We start from the raw sequence: 18,846 nt of genomic DNA, 5'->3' as shown, positions 1-18,846 counted from the left end.
ACACAAAATGGCCCGAAACTGTCTTCATGCTTTGGTGCTTAAAGGGTGAACTTTGCCAGGTGTCTTGAGAAGGATTTCTGGGACCCAGGGCATGACTGGGAGGGTGTGAGCAGAGGGGTTGACACACCAGGTCACTCCTGAGAGTGAAAGGGTAAAATAACGATTACACGGGGCCAACGGACGAAGACTGAAGTCCTGGCCACTCACCTATTGGACCACCTCAGTGGACAGGTGAGCTGCTCTCTGTGGAGTTGTTTTTATTCCCTTTTTATTATTCTGCAGTTTGGAGAGCCTGGTGTTGTTTTTTATTATTATTTTTATTTTATTTTATTTATTTACTCAGGCTGCACCGGGTCTTAGTTGCGGCATGCAGGACCTAGTTCTCTGACCAGGGATCGAACCCCAGGCCCCCTGCATTGGGAGCAAGGATTCTTACTCAATGGACCACCAGGGAAGTACCCCCTGTGGAGTTAAATTAACTATGGGAACGGTTAAAAAATAAACTCTAGGGCTTCCCTGGTGGCGCAGTGGCTGAGAGTCCGCCTGCCGATGCAGGGGACTCGGGTTCGTGCCCCGGTCCGGGAGGATCCCACATGCGGAGCGGCTGGGCCCGTGAGCCATGGCCGCTTAGCCTGCGCGTCCAGGGCCTGTGCTCCGCGGCGGGAGGGGCCGCAACAGTGAGGGGCCCGCGTACCGCAAAAAAAAAAAAAAAAAAAAAACCTTGGGTCTTTTCCCAATTTTGCTTGAAAAAGGAAGCAAGATGTACCCGCTGGTCTCTCATACTCTCTCTAAATAATAATCTTGCACCTTAGATCTTCTTCTGGTTTTCTTACCCCATGATATGTACCTGAAAGAATGTCCAGAAACTAATGACATACCATGAAAATGACTGGTCCTTGAAAGGGTGAGATCAACAAGGTGACCCATCAGATAAAGGCTCCGGGGGCTTGTGACCTTTTCTTATTCTAGAGCTGTGCGTGGTTCTCTGCCACGGGGCATTTTTTCCCCTGGGGACATTTGGCAGTATCGGGACGCGTATTAGGTCGTCCCATCTCGGGGGTGTTGCCAGTCGTAGATGCTACTCAACACCCTACGGGGCACAGGGCGGCCCTCACAGCAAAACATGATGTCAGTAGTGCAGAGGCGGAGGAACCCTGTTCTAGGTTAATTCCAAATATCCTCTCATTTGTTTTGCTTGGATGAGCTCTTGGCTTTAGTGACTGATTTCAGCTTTTTCCATATTCAGATACGTTTATTTCCACTCTCCATACAATGTATGTTTGTTTCTACTAATATGATCTGTTGCCATTTTTATTACCTTCCCTACAATTTCCTTCACCCCTTTGGAGATCACAGATTGTAGACCCAGCGTGATCATTTTCTTTGGTTGATAGAGAAGGCATCACAAGCCCTCCAACTGCTGCTACGGCCATAACCTTCTATTTTACACGCAATTTTTTTCAGTATCTTCCAACTTAAGAAGTCGGACTGTATTTTTCTACATCTATAGTTTTATTAATTCTTCATTTCCTCGTGGATCCACTTGCTCCGGAGGAAAGTGTCTTTCATCCCCACGTGGCCGGGTGCCGTGTTTGCATTTTTGTGCTAATGTGTGTTTCAGCGTCTGCGGCCAGCGAAGGGAGCATGTGCTCCGGCCTCTGTGCTTGCCGATGTGCTGTGTGTCCTCGCGTCCATCAGCTGGGGGGTGGTCTTGCCCTATCTCACTTTTCCTGAACATCTATTCGTTCTCCCCCAGCAGTTACCTTCACGTGGATGCTATGAGACCACGTGTAATGGGCAGAGACAGTGTTTCCAATCTCCATCCGCTCTGACCAGGTCCCACCCAGGTCATGCGCACCCCTCCTGGGCCACGCCGCGGGCCCCGTCTACCTGGGCCTACACCTAGGCCAGCCCTCCTTTCTCAACCCAGGTCAGGGTCCTGTCGGGAGCAAAGACGGGGCCCTGATACAGGATGGGGACAGCCATGTCGATGCCCTAGAAAGCAGGCAGGCTCCGGATTCCCGAAGAAGCAGCCACTCCTCCCTGTTAACCACGAGTGCTTGTCTGTGGCTGAAGAGGACACGGCGGCTTCTGCCTGCAGAGACAGCACGGCCCCCCAGGCCCTTCCCCCCAGCGTCGCCAGAGCAGTAAGTAGATTCAAGTCGCAATGTCACCTGACCAGGGCCATGGAACTTGGCCAACAAGACCCACAGGTGCCGGGAGGGTACCGTGGGAGCTAGACCACAGGGTGGATGCTGGAGAGCAAGCGTAGTGACAGGAGGGGACTGGGAGAAGCCCCTGGCAGCCGTGCTCTTGCAGAGGCTGGAGAAACCCTGGTCCTGACGATGTTGGAGACGGGCCAGGGGCATCAAAGGAGGCTGAGGCCCGCAAAGCCACCCGGGGGCCGCGCTGCACCGAAGACAGAAGGCACGTGCACCTGCTGGTGGGGCCCCAGCGTCACTGAGCTGGGGGGACTGTCCTCTGGGGGCCTGGGTGATGGGGGCAGAAGTTCAGAGCTGGGGCCCCAGATCGCTGTGGGGATGGCAGAATCCTGGGAGGTCAGAAGCTGGGGACACAAATACGTGGTGAGTGGGAAGTCAGAGCTGCACTGAGAGCTGCAGGCACAGGATGGCTGGGAGAACGTGACGCCTCCAGGCAAGACAGATGGGCAGCCATTGCGCGTTTCCTACAAGTCACCGCCCCTTGCCCGGCTTATGGGGTGTAGGTGGGGAGCCCCGCACATTCGAATAGTAAAGCTTAAAGCTGAGAATCGGAGGAGGGCGAGAGACGGCAGATCCCACCCGACCCGGCTTTGCAGCCTGGCGCCTCCACTGTCCTGGCTGGGCTGCCCTGGTGTCCACTCTGAGCCTCAGTTTCCTCATCAGAACACGGAGATAATAATAACGGCAACCCAACCTTCCTACATACTTGTTGCGAGAGGCATTCTCAGTGCTCCTGGGGACTGTATGATGTGGCCCCAGGGCAAGGACACACCCCAGGGCAGCATTAGGCCAGCTGCTTCAGGTCCACGCCCTCCAGAATCCTGACTATAAATGTCCCTGGGCATTGTCTTCCCAGAGAACAAAAGCCCCTTGCAAGTGTTTATTCTAACGTGAGCCCCTTCTAATGTGAGGTCTACTCTCTGGCAGGAATTGACCTCCTACCACCCAGCCGGGGTGCAGGCTGCAAGCTCCCAGCTCCACAGCTGGGAAAGAGGAGAAATGTCCCAGACGGTGGCTTTCCCTCTATGAAAATTTTGTTCTTGTCCTGGACCTTCCTTGTAATAAGCCTCGGGAAATTCCCAGAGATAGCGCTCTCCCACTAGGCATTAGTGCAAAACCTGGATGTCACTGAAGGTTTTGCAGGGAAAGGCAGAGGGAGGGATTCCTCCAGTCTTCCCAGTGGCGAGTTCCTGATCCCCTGCCTGCCTCGCTCTCCAGAGCCACCATCAGGAGGGCCCCTTCCTTCCCTCCCTCCTTGAGTCTGAGATTTGCTGCTTACGGGCCCTGTAATATGGCTCTGCCTCAACCCTGCAAAACCCTGGAGGAACCTCACCAGCCCCCTTAAAACAGCGGCTTATTGTTACCGGTCACTGGTGCTGAGGTTGCCCCGGTTTCTCACCGCCCACCCAAGCTGGTTATCGGTGTGTTCCCACCAGCTGCACTAACTATGTCCCCTGAGAAAAGGTTGGGTAGATACCACTTTCTCCATCTTGACACAGAAATGGGTAAAACAGACACGCGACAAGCTTAGGTGTCTCGCTGAGGGTTGAACAGTAGTGTCTCCCCAGATTCATGTCAACACAGAACCAGACCGCGACAGGGTCTTTGCAGATGCAGTTAAGGTAAGAATGTTGAAATAAGGTTATCCTGGATGTAGGTTGGGTCCTACATCCAGTAAACCGTGTCCTTACAAGAAGAGGCTAGGACACAGACACGGAGGGAAGGCCACGTGAAGAAAAGGCAGAAACTGGAAAGATGCAACCACAAGGCAAGGAACGAACGGCCAGAAGTTGGAGGAGGCAGGGAAGGACCCTCCCCTGGAGCCACGGGAGGGAGCGTGGCCCTGCCCACACCTGGACTGGGGGCTCTGGCCTCCCGGCTGGGAGACGATACATTTCTGCTGTTTTAAGACCCCTGGTTTGTGGTCACTGGTTACAGCAGCCCCAGGAAACGAATATCCGTGCACACGAGCGAACAAAGAGAACAGACAGTGCTGCTGAGGTCGGGACCCTCTTGCCCGTGAGGGTCACCTTGGTGATGTCCCAGGTTCACCCCTGCACTCCTGACACTTGTGGACCCAAACTGTCTCCCAGTGGACGACACAAGAAACAGCTCACTCTCCTTCCGTGACCTGACCGTTCTGAGCGTGCCCTTCGTTGTCACCTAAATGTCTGCAGGTTTAACTCTGGGTGCCTTGCAAGCCCGCCCACGCCATGCCCAGCAGGTGCTCGGCCGAGCCCAGGAAGGGTTGGTGCCTGGAGGCTCCACCCCTCGGCAAGGCGGGAGGAGCTGGACAACCTTCCCGGCGTGAGGCAGGGACAGAAAATCTTGCGGGCCAGCACTGCCCCAGAGAACCTTCCGGATCACCCTCCACCAGCCACTCAGTGGTAACTTCCCGGGTCTTTGACCCTGCGTTCCACAGCTTCCCCACCCCGGCAGGCAGCCTTCAGGGAGGTTTGCAGTGACTGTTTCTTTCTATCTCTCTGTGGCTACTAAAAGGACTTTGGCAATGGGAGGCCCCTCAGAAACACTAGCTGTCGCTGGGACAGGGTGATTTTCCCTAGCAATCTGGGTGCAGTATCCCCTCGGGGGCTGAGCACCTGGGGGGCGTCTGGCCAGCTCCCACAGATGCTGCCGCCGATTGGAACCTCGTGGGTTTTGCCCAGGATGCAGGCTTCCATCAGAGCCGCCATCTGCGGGACGAGGGTCCCCGCCTCCCAGGTGGCTGCAGGGGCAGACCTCCACCGCACTTCTCCGGCCCCTCTGCAGCCTGACTCACTTCGTTTCTCTTTCCTCTCAGATCAGCCCTATGGCTGAAATCCTGGCGGCCACTTCTTTCGGGTCCTTTTCCTGTCGTAAAAGGCATCCCTGTTTCGTACAAACTTTGTTTCCGGCGATGTTAAAGAACACAGTAAAAAAGTACCTTCCTTTAAAAAAAAAGTCAAAAGTAAGAATCGGCCCTAATTCCCCACCAGGGAGAAGGCCCCGAGCCCTTCCTGGAACATTACCTGCTCTCATCTTTCCTCTAGGGTTGGGTCAGTGTCTTCTCCCAGAGGCATGGCGTACGCATCCTGGGCTCACACTTTGGCCATGATCTGGTCCCTGGAGCCCCGAGGACCCTGAGATCGGCTTCCCTCCCAGCCTGTCCGGGCCTCGCTTGGGTGTGCAGGTTGGTTGGGCCCCTCGAGGGCTCCATGGGTGGGCACTTGGAAGGTCTCTTTACTGCAGTTATGGGGGTGCACTGTCTGGAGGTGCTGCATGGGGGATCCCAGTAAATGGTCCCAGGCGGCAGGCATATCCACGCTCCTCCCAGCCAGGGCCCAAGTTTCAGAACCTGCCCCTCACCCTGTCCTTTGTCCCTGTGCCCACCTGCCCAGGATAGCAGAGGGCACTCCCCACTCTGGCATTTGAGGCTTTGTGCCCTTCTGGTCCCAAAGGCGCTGATTTAAGCAGATGACTTCACTGACACCGCTTGGACTTTGGAACACCTCTGTCCTCTCTGATTAATCCTGCAGGGGTCCCGGGAAGCAAAACGACCCTGTGGAAAGCCTGCTGACCTTGGAGGCAAGGAGCTGAATGGTTACCCCACAGATTAGTTCTCTGCTTAGGACAAGTTCATTAACCTATCGGACTCTCAGGTTTTTCATCTGGGATGCGGGGTGAAGCCTAAGGTTAACCTGGTGGAGGGCCTTCCCTGCCTCCCACTGAAATAGTGATGAAAGTTCACAAAAACACTAAAACCGTCTGGCTGCACTAGAAACTTTGTATATGTTTTGAGGTAAGGATAGAGCTCATTTTTTTGTGTGTAGATACCCAATGGTTCCAGCATCCTTGCTTAAAGACTGTCTTTTCTTCCAATGAATTATCTTGGCTTCTCTTGAAAATTAAATGACCATATCTGCTCGAGCCTTTTTCTAGATTCTCTTCTGTTCTATGTATCTGTATGGTCATCTGTATGCCGATGTCACAGTCTCGATTTCTGTGGTTTTATTGAAAGCCTTGAAATGAGGTGGTGTGAATCCTTCAACTCTGTCCTTTTTACCTTTTTTCAAAATTATTTGGGCTATTGTAGGTCCTTTGTACTTTTTATATAAATAGAAAATCAGCTTTGTGATTTCTACCCCCAAAACATCTGCTTGAATTTTTATTGGGGTTGCATTAGATCATTGATCAGTTTGAGGAGAACTGACATCTCAACAGTACTGAATCTTCTGATTCAGGAACAGGATATAACATTCCACTAAGATAGATCTCCTTGGGCTTCCCTGGAGGTGCAGTGGTTGAGAGTCCGCCTGCCGATGCAGGGGATGTGGGTTCGTGCCCCGGTCTGGGATGATCCCACATGCCGCGGAGCGGCTGGGCCCGTGAGCCATGGCCGCTGAGCCTGCGCGTCCGGAGCCTGTTGCTCCACAACGGGAGAGGCCACAACAGTGAAAGGCCCGCGTACCGCAAAACAAAAGATAGATCTCCTTTAACTCGTGAATATTTTCTGCTTTTTATCACACCAGTCTTGCACATTTTTTTGTTAAATGTATTCATAGTATTTCATATTTTATGCTCTTGTAAGTGGCACTATTTTTTTAAATTTTCAAGTCCCATTTGATTCTCAATAGTGTACAGAAATGCAATTGATTTTTGAACACTGATCTGCTATTTTGCAACCTGCCAAACTTACTTCTTACTTCTGGTAGCTCTGTTATAGATCTTTTAGGATTTTCTATATAGACAACCTTTTCACGTGTGCATATAGACGGTTCTTCTTCTTTCTTTCCCATCAGTATGAGTTTCATTTCTTTCGATTGCCTCGTTGCCATGGTGGAGCCCCCAGAGCATGTTAAACAGCAGTGTGAGAGCAGACTTTCTTGCCTGGTTCCTGATCACAGAAAGAAAGCATTCTATTTTCTTACCATAAATGATGTTAGCCATGGATTTTTAGTAAATCTCATTTGTTGAGTTGAAAAGTTCTTTGCTATTCCTAGTTTTCTGGTTTTAAAAAAATCATAAGTACACGCTAAGTTTTGTCAGATGCTTTCTCTGCATCTATTGAGATGTGACTTTGGTGGGTCCTTCCTGGCACCCTCCTCTGGTGACCTGCTCTCCTCCACTAACTAACCAGCCCCTCCCCTGCCCAGATTTGGTCAGAGGGGTCTGTGTGATGTGGGGCAATTGCCTGACCTATTGAATCTGAACCCGGGCAAGGGCCTACATTTCCCAGTGGGTGACTCTTCAGAACAGACCTGTCCCAATCAAGGCCCCAGGCTGCGGGCAGGTGCAGCCCCTGATAGATACCTCTGGGGCTGGAGGGCAATGGGCGGAAAGCCTGACTCAAACCAAAGGCTGATTCCCTGTGCCCTCAACAAGGACAGAGCCACTCAAAGCGGAAGTCCTTGGGCTGAAGGGGATTTTCCTGGACCCTGCCTGAGCCCCCAGGAGCTGTTTTCCCCCTTTGCAAATAAAACCAGGGCACTCACCCATCTGGGGTGGGAAAACATCCCGGACCCCTCCTGCAAGGAAGCCTGCTTTTAATAATGAATCCAGGAACCATCAGCCCCTCAGGCACCAGCATTTCCCAGCCAGACACCTGTAAAAGGGGAGGCGTGGCTAGTGATGTGCTCACTGGGGGCGTTACGAAGGGGTGGCAGAAACATTGATGACTTCTGTTTCCTACCTTCCTTCTTTCATCCCTCAATCGATATCAAATAATACATTCTTGCTAAGAAAGAATCTGGGAAAAGCAGAGAAAACATCACTAGGGTTATCAGGTACTGAAAATAGGTCTTATCTCATCTAATTAAGCAAAAACAATTGGCCAGGATGTGTCCTTAGCTGGGGAGAAGGCAGCTTTAAGCAGCTCTGGAGTGTGGATGAAACGGGCTGATTCTGCTAAATGTAGCTGAAATCTGGTCCAGGAAGCCCCACTTGTTTAAGTTATGTTTGTGGTAGATGACTTCATCAGGTGTGATCACTCGCCCCTCCTTCCTGGCAGACACACTGCTGACTTCAGGTGTGAGTGCGTGTCCTGTGCCCCACCCAACCTGCTCACACCAGCCCTCTTCCTCCTGGTCCACAGCCAGGACGATGGGGGTCTTGGAAAGGGGCCGCCTCACTCAGCCTGGGTCCTGGGCTGTGAAGACACACAGAGGAGCCTGAGCAAGAAATGAGAGCTGTGAGCATTTTGGGCTCATTTGTTATGCGGCTTAACCCAGCAGAAGCTGACGAATACCACTCTGGAAACACCGTGGATAAATGTTTCACATGATTTTTTTCAGATGGGGTATTTGTTCCTTAATGAGATAGTTAAAACATATTTTCCATACATTGGATTAAAATGTATTCTGACTTCAGTTAATTGTTACCTTATCCGTTTTAGAAAATTGTTCAATTTTTCTATCTTATATTAGCAAAAGTTTAAAAGAATAGTCCAGGTGTCAGGCCAATTCTTTTTGGCAATACATATCTTTCCTTTATTAAATACATAGAAAAAGTTTGAGCACAATTTGTGAGAAAATGTTCCTTTTTTTTTGCTTAATAATTATCAATATTTAAATCATATTTATATAATTTTGATCATTAGTAATTAATATTAACTGCAATGATATTTTAATCTACAAGAAAAAAGTTTTAATACTTAGAGCTTCATGGTCATAGGAAAAAACGTATTTTTAATTTACAATATATGTAAGTATCTTCATTTGTGATAGGATTAATAGGAAACAAAATAATAACAGGGTGATCTGTAAGAGGCTTTCAAGCATGAGAATATGCTATATTAAGATAGACATTGGTGGAGGAAATGGAAAAGAATTACGGGTTAAAGAAGAAAAAGGAAACATGCACATTTTCTGATAGGTAGAGCTTATTATGTATTTTCTAAGTTGATATTAGTAAGGGATTCGTTATGTCATTTACATTCTAATGAGTACGTTTGAAAGAGAAAAGCAGCAGTTTTTGCTTAAATCTATTATTTATAATATCCTGGAAATTATAGGCTTTGAAACTTTTTAATACCTCACCAAAATTTTTAGATGTCAACTTAAAACGTATGAGGGGTACCCAGTTTCTCCAAAATCTTTCAGAGGAAAGTTTGAGGACCACGGATCCACAGCTTGCCTGTCCACTCCAGAAAGAAAGACCCCGGTGAGCCAGCCTTTAACCCTTTGAAAACTTGACCCCCTGAGTCACAGTCTGGAATCTGGCCCTGAACCCTCGGAGACAGTGAAATGCACTGAGAGGTGGAAGGAGGGCGCCCAGAGGAGGTTTCAGCATCCTTGGGGACCATCCTTTCTCCTGGAAGCCACGGCGGGCTCCTTCCCTTCTTCCCCATCCTCTGCCCGCATCATCTTACTGACATTTCCTTGTTTGAAACCCTTCCGCAGTTTTCCCCTTGCCCTCCTGATGGAGATGCATTCCTTAGTTTGGACCGCAGCCCCTTCCCACTGTGCTTTGCATATCCCTAAAGGCTTGTCTTCCACCACCCCACGTAGGTGACATTCAGAGTGGACAGTAGGAGGAGTCAGCCAAGGCCACGAGGGAAGGAAGGATGCACAGCCTAGAGGGTGAGGAATAGGCTGATGGGGACACGAGGGGCAGATGCAGACAGGGAGGCGGGCTGGGTCCCCGAGGGCAGAGGACCAGAGAGTCGGCACCACCGCTGCCGCCTCCAGGGCTTCATGGTGCCTCCTGGCCCCATCACTTTGCAACTTCCTGTCTGCCCATTCAGTGTCCCACGAGGGCTGACGTTCTTACTGCCACACATGCATTAAACAAAACCCCTCTGTGCTTGATGTGAAATGAAACTTTCTTGCCAAAAAATATATATATATATATTTTTGACTAATGAACTTTAGAATCATCAGAATTCTCCTTGTGTCTTTCTCCCTGAACCCACTGGGACCTAAATTCAAATAGTAGAAAATCTACTGGTTAATTTGGGGGAATTTTTGTATTTTCAATATGGAGTCTTCCACTTATGGACAGGGATGCCTCTCCTTTCCTTCGAGTGTCCTGCTGGCTCACAACAAAGTACTGTGATTCTATTCACAAAGGTCTTGCACATTTCTTATTACTATCTTCTTGCCTTTTTCTGTCCACGGTGGACAGATTTTTAGCTCCTACCTGTTCAGATGTTTACTGAGTCAGCAAGTGAGTTTGCACATCCTTGGCACTGGGTGTTCTCATGAGAAGATGCTATTTTATCATTCCAATCATTTAACTGATTCTTTCACCTCTTAATACGGAAAGGACGTAATTTGCCCACATTCTATAAAGGGCTGATGGAAAGGACACAGTTATAGGTCTCTCTTTTCCTCTGTCCTGGCTTCAAATAAGACAATTAAAAGTTTTCTTTCTCAGCTCTGTTTTGCAACCTGTAACCTTTTCTTCTCTGTTTCTTTTCATGTTTCATTTTCTTGCCATTAGGAAGTAAATCTGTGGCTTATCCCACACAGAATACATGCCAGACATTCCTTCCAGGCCCCGGGCCCTGCTGGCAGTCTCCTGACCTCCGCTTCTTGGCCGGAACCAGGGATGGGACTTCAAACCTTTCACAGTTCCAGCTACGATCGGAACACCCAGGTGTCTGAGAAACAAAATGAAAAAATATTTTGGCGACCTGTCCCCCCTTTCCTTCACTTCCCACGAAAGGCAGGGAGGCCTCCCCATCTCCCAGCGAGCATGGCTTGGGAGGTTAAGTCAGACCATGGTGGGAAAGTGCTTTGGACATCAGCTGTGACGCATCTGTGTCCTGATTCTAATATACGGACGGGACCACCGACCTCTGGTGCCCTTAACCCCAAATGCATCCTTCATGATCCTCCCAGGTGACCCATCTATCACACAGTGGACCCGAGCCTGGATCCCACCTAAGACCCCAGGGAAGGGCCCATCCCAGCCCTGCCGGTCAGGATCCCCGAGATCAGCCCCTGCCCGGCTCTCCAGCCTCATGTCTCACCACCACCAGCCCGCCGTCACCTCCCCGCTCCCCGCTGTGTCCCCACTGCCTGCAACACCCTCCCACACGCTGGTCCTTGTAGAGCTGACTTCGACCCCCAGACCCCTGTGGGGGCCAGGCCGAGCCCCTCACCCAGGCTTCTGCAGGCTCAGCACACCCCCCTCTTTGCCCCGAGCCTTCTCCATTGCCGTCACCAGTGGGCGGTAGGCAGCGTCGCTCCCGTTGGACAGGGCTTGTCCACCTCTTGTTGTAACCACAGTGCCCACACGCGGTGGAGGTTGCTGACGCCTACTGAGCGTGTGCACAAGTGCTCTCACTGTGTAGAATCCTCTGGGGTCATCTGAGCATAAATGAGGACCAGCAGAGCACCCCCTAACCGCCCTGTACCCTGACTGCACCTGCCCAGCAGATGGGGACAGCCCACGGCGGGACTCAAGGCCCAGGACCACCTAGCTCCCAGCTCACCCTAGGGTGTGGCCTTGGACCAATTTGGTCTAGAGCCTTCTCCACCCTCCCCCGCTGAGAATCCAGGGTTCCCACACTTACCATGCTACCTCCAACCAGGACTCACAGATTTCTAATCCCATTCATCTGACAAACCTGCAGTGCATTGAATGGTGGCCCCCCAAAAAGAGGTGTCCAAGTCCTAACCTCCGGTATGTGACCATGTTTGGAGAAAGGGTCTTTGCAAATACGATTAGTTAAGCCCCTCGAGATGAGATCATCTCGGTGTAACTGGATGGGCCCTAAATCCAATGACAAGTAACCGTATCAGAAGAGAAGAAGCGGAGGAGAGACCAGCGAGGGTGGCCTGGTGAGGTGCGAGGCAGAGACGGAGCGACGCATCTAAGGACTGCCCGCCAGAAGCCGGAGAGAGGCGAGGAAGCGTCCTTCCCGGGGCCTCTGGAGGGGTCACGGCCCTGCTGACACTTTGATTTCGAGCTTCTGGCCTCCAGAACTGTGAGAAAATAAATTTCTGTTGTTTTGAGCCACCCGGTTTGTGGTCATTTGTTACAGCAGCCCCAGGAAACTAATACGTGGACCCTCTGTGGTCCTGGCCTGCCACCTCTCCTCCCCGTCCTGCTGGTCGCCTTCCTCCACGGTGAGGGACCCACATCCAAACCCCAACGTCCCCCCCCAGATTTCCACATGGTGGCTTCCTTCCCACCGAGGCCCACCGGCCCGCCCCGGCCAAGATGCAGCCCACCTGCACTCCCTCACCTGCTCTGCTTTGCCTCTGTCCCCAGCACTCACCACCCTCTAGGTCACTGGTGCCCTTTGCTGGCGAGCCGACCCCCTTCACCCACCAGAACGCAGTTCCACCGGGACACGGACCTTGATCTGTGTTGGTTTCTTCACTGATGCGTCCCGAGCACCTGGAACAAAGCCTAGCTCATAGTAGGTGCACAGTAAACACTGGTGAATGAATGAATGAGAAGTCCAAGGGCAAAGAAGCAGGCTCTCGTGGGAGAAGCCAGAGGGAGAGGAAGGGCAGTCTAGTGGTTGGGGGCTGAAGCCCCCGACGTGCTGGGTCGCGGCAATGCTCTCCGACGGCACTGAGGGCTATCACCCCTCCTCGGCCTGCGTGAGGCTCCTGGAACCTCCGGCTCACTCAGATCAGACGTTCTTCACGTGCAGAGGAAAGCCTGCCCCCTTTACTAAATATCCCCTTGTTTTCGTGTGGATCCGTTTCAAATATTAAGTGTAATAGCAGATGGGGAGGCATGTGATATTTTCTCAGTAAATACCGATCGGGGCTGGGATCGGCTTCCATGCCAGCTGACCTGCAAGTGTAAGGGCCCCAAGGGCTCTTTATGGCTAAAATAATGTGTTGTAAATTTTTGGTGCTCACTGCAGTCGGAGCTCTATCTTCCCCCTGCTCTGCTCTCCATCCCATTAATTACTTCAGTGGAGGAAGCCAGTTCAGGACTCCCACCAAGGTGATTTAACTTACAGGGTTGCTCCTCAGTATTTGGTATTCGGGAAGGTGTTTTTCTTATCCACAGCACCTCCCCTCTGAAGCCAAGAAATTCCTTAGAAGGGGAAGGCAGGGGAGTGAGGGAGAAGCCACATCTGGGGAAGCGCCTTGGAGTCACAGAGGCAGGCAAAGCGCCCGGGTGTCCAAGAGCACTACCTGCCCACTCCGAGCCCCGCAGGGCCAGGCTCCGTGCTAAATGCGGGAAGGGGCAGGGGGCACGGTGCCTTAATCCTCCTGGAGGGGCCGTGGGAGGGCACCATGACAGCCCCAGCATAAAATTAGGAGACAAGCTTGAAGAGGCTGAGACCCGCATCACTGAGTGGCCAGCCACGATGCGGCCCCAACTTCCCGTGGTGCCGAGGGGACAGCTGCGGGCCCTGTGCAGCCCCGGTGAGCCCCGCACGACTCCCGCTTGTCGCCACCCTCCAGGGTCTTTTGGGCTCCTGCAGGCAAGACCACCTTTGCAAGGACCATAAGCTTGCCCGCGTCAGCTGGGTCCTGAGCCCCGGGACAGGCAGGGGGCTCTCATCAGCCCTCGGTGGCTGGCTCTTTGTTTAATTAAGTGTTCCAGAGGCCACCCAGGGTGCTTCGAGCCCCCAGCTCTGGGCTGTGCTTTCCAGAGCTACAACTGCTGCTGGGAGATGATTAGAAAATCCACCCGGATTGAAATAATGTCCCGTATTTCATCATGGAGATCGTGATTGCAGTCACTGTTCAAACATCTTGTCTTCACCTAAAGCTGGGGGTGTCGGCTCCTTGGATGCAGGCCCACGGGGCTCTGCTGTGTTGTTTCCAAGTTCTCTCTCTAACCCACTCCGGTCTGTGGCCTCTGGCCCCAGGGTTCCACCTCCGAATCCCCGTCACCTCCCCCCACCGATGGGCCCCGTTCTCGGCACTTTCTCACCAGTTGGCGTTTTCTTTCCTCTGCGGCTTCCTGAGCTGAGATTTGTGTTACGTACACGTGGACTTGCTCACGGTTGGTGCTCGGAGCCCGTGACGGGCTTACGAAGACATGTGATTGTATGTCTATCTCTCTCGTCTACCTCCCACCCCCCGCCAGCACCACTAAAATAACTAGATGTTTCCACTCTTCCCAACCACAGAAGGCTTTATACTCACCGACTCCCAGGCAAGCCTCTCAGCCTCTCTGCACACACTCGCATACACTCAAAGTCCGGGCAAGTGTTTTTTTAAACCCACTGACCTACATTCTCCTATCACGCAGCCATCCAATGGAGAATGGATCCAGCAGCTATGCTGCCAACAGAAACATGCTTCTCAGGGCGCCCGCTCTGCCCTCGCTCAGCGTGGCTCTGCCCAGCCTTCCTCACCGTCTCTGCCTGCACAGCCAGGCACCTTCGAGGCTGGGCTCCTGGGACACCTCCTCCATGAGGTCCTCCTGGATTCCCGGGGGCAGACCACCTCCCTTTTCCCACTGCAGGGCCTTTAGACCCAGCTCGGCCCCAAGCCTGCGGTACGTGTTCATCTCCATAAATATTTGGTGAATTTAATCGCTTATGTTGAAGAGGCCCGGCTGGCAGGGGAAATCCTTATGCCTCTCTCCTCCTGGGTTGAAGGTTCTAGGGCAGATTCAGCATTCAAGGTGAGGGACAGACCCTTTGGCGTTGTAGGGTGTGGTAGGGAAGGCCAACACCCCAGCGCTCTTGTCCATTGTGGGTGTGGGTCCTGGGTGGGGGACGCCAGACCCACGAGCTCCCGCTGCCTCATTTCTAGTGGGGAAAAGAAGTCTTTAGTTTATGCACATATTGTAAGGTTTTATGTGCACGTAAAATGATGACTTGGGGTGAGCATTACCTGAGGAAATGCTTACCAGATCGGCAGGGGGCAGCTAGCCACTCCGGGCCCCTCTCCGTACGTGACCTCGGGGCCTCCCCCACCTCCACGGAGCCTCGGTCTCCTCACCTGCACAAGGGGATACTCGCTCCTGCCCTGTTTCCCTCTCAGGGTGGTTGTGAGGACCGGATAAGATGGTGTGTGAGAAAGCACCTTGACCACGGGAAGTCCCTACAAATAGGGGGCCTCGTGCTTCCAAGCCGCCATCCGCAGACCTTAGGGCGAAGGAGGGTCATCTTGAAGTCCTCACTGCCCTCCCCTCTGTGGGTCTGCACATTCAGGAAAGGGGGGGACACTCGCGGCCCCTCCGACGTAAAACCACAGTGGTCGCTTCTCGCCTTCAGGCTCAGCCCGGAGGCTGGGGCTGGAGGCCCTCGGTCAACCCTCTGGCAGCGCCACCCTGAGGGCCCTGCAGGACACAGCCTGTGGGCCGGGCCCCCTTTGTCTTACCCAAGTCTGGCGTCCAGCCCGAGCTGTAATCCGCGCCGCCGCTGAAGCCCGACCATCTGACCTCCCAGTTCCTTCTCAAAATACCCCTGACAGCTCCCTGGATGAAAATGCAATGGCACTAAATGAAAATTTATGGGACAAGGCCTTCCAGGAAAGAGTCGGGGCTGTGGTGAGTTTGTTTAAAAGTGAATTCATCAAACTGGGGCCTGACGGGCCACCTCTGCCGCCCTGGCCCTGACCCTGGGGAGGGGGACCCCAGGCTGCAGCCACAGGCCCCAGCGGCAGCCCAGGGGCCCCCGTTTCCTGGATCCCCAAGGAAAGGTGGGATCCTCCCCAGGTTCCTGGCCGCCCAGAGGCCCCGGGCCGCGTCCAGCTTCCTCCCTGCATTCCTGCTCCTTCGGCCTCGTCTCCCCAGACCTTTCCCCGGCAGAAATGTCCTCCTCGGGTGCCTCTACCCAGAGGGCCCCGCTCCTGGGAGGGCAGCAGCCCGTTCCTCGAGGACCCCATGGAGGTGCCGCACCTCCAGGAACTGCTTCTCACCTTGTCACCAATTCTCCACGATTCTGCAAGACAGTGAAGCCGCCTCCCAGAAATCACAGGCAGAGTGGATCCCACAGGGACTCTGGACCTGAAAAAAGAGAGAGAGAAGCAGTACATCTTGTAAACTGTCCTCGCGTTTGTGACCCACCACGGGGCTGAGTGCACGTGCCCACGTGCGCACGCACGCGCTCACGTGCGCACGCACGCAGACACAGAAACACACAAGTTCCTGGTGAAAGAGGAGCCCTTCCAGACCCGAGGGCAGATTGCTCAGAGAATGAATGATTTGGACTGACAGGTGCCACATTTCCTTGATAAAGTTAAGAATGTTCAATAATGTGGAAAATCAGAAAAGGATTCCGCAGGATTCATTCCAATGACCGGAACACGGCGTGGACTTGGACATCCTGGGCGGAGGGTCCCAGCTTGTCCCCTCCCCTCCCCTCCTGTCTTTCCTTCTCCTCTACTTTTGGGGCTTTTCCACTTTGTTCCTTTGCCTCCTGCCTCTGCCTCTGGTACCGGGTGTGGGGGGGGGGGGCTCCTGGTCGCCTCCATTCTCGGGATCTTCATGCCACCCCCCAGTACCCCAGTCATGCCAGGACCCAGTTAATCAGATGCCACCAGAACACACAAAAGATGTCAGCGGGCGGGCCTCGCCTCACCTGGGGAGGCCGTGCAGTGGGCAAGGGGCAGGGAGCGGCCGAGTCTGGAACCCCGGGCTCCCGTGTCCTCCTGGGCAGCCGGCAGGACACTCCGCCACGGCTGTCCAAGCTGGACTCTCCTATGCCACCTGGTGGCTGTCATCTGCAACTGTGGCCAGCCTCGCACTGCCCGAGGTGCCGACCCTGTGGGCCGCTTCCAGGTCTGCGAGGCTTACCTGGGCTCCCCTGCTTACCCCAGTCTGGGCAGTATTGCCCGCACACCCCCAGCTGCCGACAGAGGCTGTGTGGCTCTTCTGTGGCCGGGGTGGAGCCCCCTGCCTTTAGATGGTGGGCAGGGACTCTCTTGCCCCCGAGGTTAAAGCTGTCCTGTCTGCCCCAAAAGGCGCCCTCTCTTTCCACTGTCTTGCTGGTCCTGGGTGCCCTGTCCTACTCGGCACCCTGACGTGTCTCAGGCTCCACACTGAGCAAATCAGAGGCCTGCAAAACCTGGAGCGCCTGACAGACCCCCGCCCAGTGCACACCCTGAGCCCTCATCGCCCCTACAACCATTCCCCAGAGACAGACAGCACGCATGCCCCTGGCCTCCCATCCACCTAGGAAGACCCCAGAGAGACAGAGTGACTTCCATCCCATCTTTACTCAAAAATCTTAGTCTCGATCAGCAGCCCCAAGATGCCATCCACATGGCTCCTGCCAGGCCCAACCAGTGTCCGTGCGCACAGCATTCCTGACACGAGTCCCCTGATGACCCTGGCCCTCCATGGTCTTTGCTGCACATCATGTGTTTCAGGAACTTGCAGGCTGTGCACTGCACACCCCACGGGTCCCTGGCGCCTGGCACGGCCCTTGTGCCCTGGGGGCCAGCGAGCGTGCCGTTAGTCCATGCCTGACCCAGAGCCCACCGGCCTCTGCTCCCAGAGCTTGACGGCCACGCCCCTCCTGTAGGACAGCGACCTCAAGGTCCCACAGCCTCGCCCAGGACAGCTGGAGGGGCTGGGTCAGGTTCCAGTGGGACCACAGTGGGTACAGATCTCCTGCCAAGGCTGGAGGCAAGTGAGGAGAAGCCCCCTGCCTGGTGCAAAGCTGAGGATGGCCCTGTGCTCACCCACAGCCCGCCCCCTCCTGTCCACACAGACCAGGCCAGGGTCACAAAGCCCCTGCAGTCTGCCCTCCCCGGGGACCATGAGCTTCGTGTGAGGCTGTCAGCTGACTCTTGGTGTCCAGCAGCCCTTGTGTCCCTGACCCCAGCGTCCAGAGAAGGAGCGTGCAAACCCCAGCAGACGCAGCTCCCAGGACCCCTTTGTCGCCCTAGGAGCGGGGAGGATGAGAGGTCAGGGTGTGGGGAGTCGAGCGGTTGCCCAGCACCCATGACCCCAGGACCCCCCTCAGACCCCATAACCTTGCAGCCTGAGTTTCCTGTCTGGGGAGGACTCCTTCACCCTAGCCTGGTCCCTGGAAGGTGGAAAAGCCCCCAGCCCCTGTGTGCACGCCCCATGCTGTGGAGACACAAGGAGACCAAAGCAGGGCTGTACTAAGCTCCCTGTGGGTTTTGTTCACAGCTCACGACAGCTGCGGGTCATGTGGCAGGGGGCGGGATGACTGTGCCTTCTGTAGACAGCAGTGGAGAAGGTAAGGTGAGAACACCTGGCCAGCAGGCAACCCCAGATCCTGCACAGCCCCCAACCATGAAGGTGTCAGGGGCTGCACCTACGGACATCTCAGCAAGGATGTCCCACCACACCACCTGGGGAATGAGAGCTCAGAACAAGCTGGGTGTCCAGGCGAAAGGCAACCCTCCCTGTGGCCCCTCTGTGGGCCCAGGGGTCTGCCTTCCTGGGACCAGGAGCACGCATGCCCCTTCCCTGTGTCCGGTGGTTGGGTTGGGGCGGGCGGCCAGTACTCATCCTTGGCCATCACAGCTCTTGGCACGGCCGGTTCTGTGCAGATGGAGGGCCCTTAAGCTGCTAACCCCACGACTTCCTCTCCCCTAAGAGCACCTTGGAGAGGACCACCCTGGCCATGTGGCAGCTTTCCACTCTCTTACTCCCGGGAAGAGGGAAGGACGGCCACGATTCCCTCCCTTCCAGAAGATGTCCACAGCCCACTCATCTCCAGACGCCTTTAAGTTCCCTAGATCAGTGTTCTCTTTCTTTAATTTAAAAGAGAGAGAGAGAATTTCAGCGGTTACAC

At 53.9% G+C, this 18,846-nt stretch overlaps 1 long non-coding RNA gene across 1 annotated transcript; it reads right to left on the bottom strand.

The window, feature by feature from the left end:
• Nucleotides 1-15,471: 15,471 nt before the first annotated feature.
• LOC137225726 (uncharacterized) lies at nucleotides 15,472-16,741 on the bottom strand. Its single transcript, XR_010943991.1, has 3 exons — nucleotides 16,657-16,741; nucleotides 15,995-16,082; nucleotides 15,472-15,551 (listed from the first exon to the last, which is right to left on the bottom strand). It is a non-coding gene; the product is annotated as an uncharacterized lncRNA (long non-coding RNA).
• Between the last annotated feature and the right edge of the window lie 2,105 nt (nucleotides 16,742-18,846).

This window comes from Pseudorca crassidens, chromosome 6, assembly GCF_039906515.1.
Source record: "Pseudorca crassidens isolate mPseCra1 chromosome 6, mPseCra1.hap1, whole genome shotgun sequence".
Taxonomy (NCBI): Eukaryota; Metazoa; Chordata; class Mammalia; order Artiodactyla; family Delphinidae; genus Pseudorca; species Pseudorca crassidens.
Note: the sequence above shows the minus strand (reverse complement) of the source record. Positions and strands in the feature narration are given on the sequence as shown.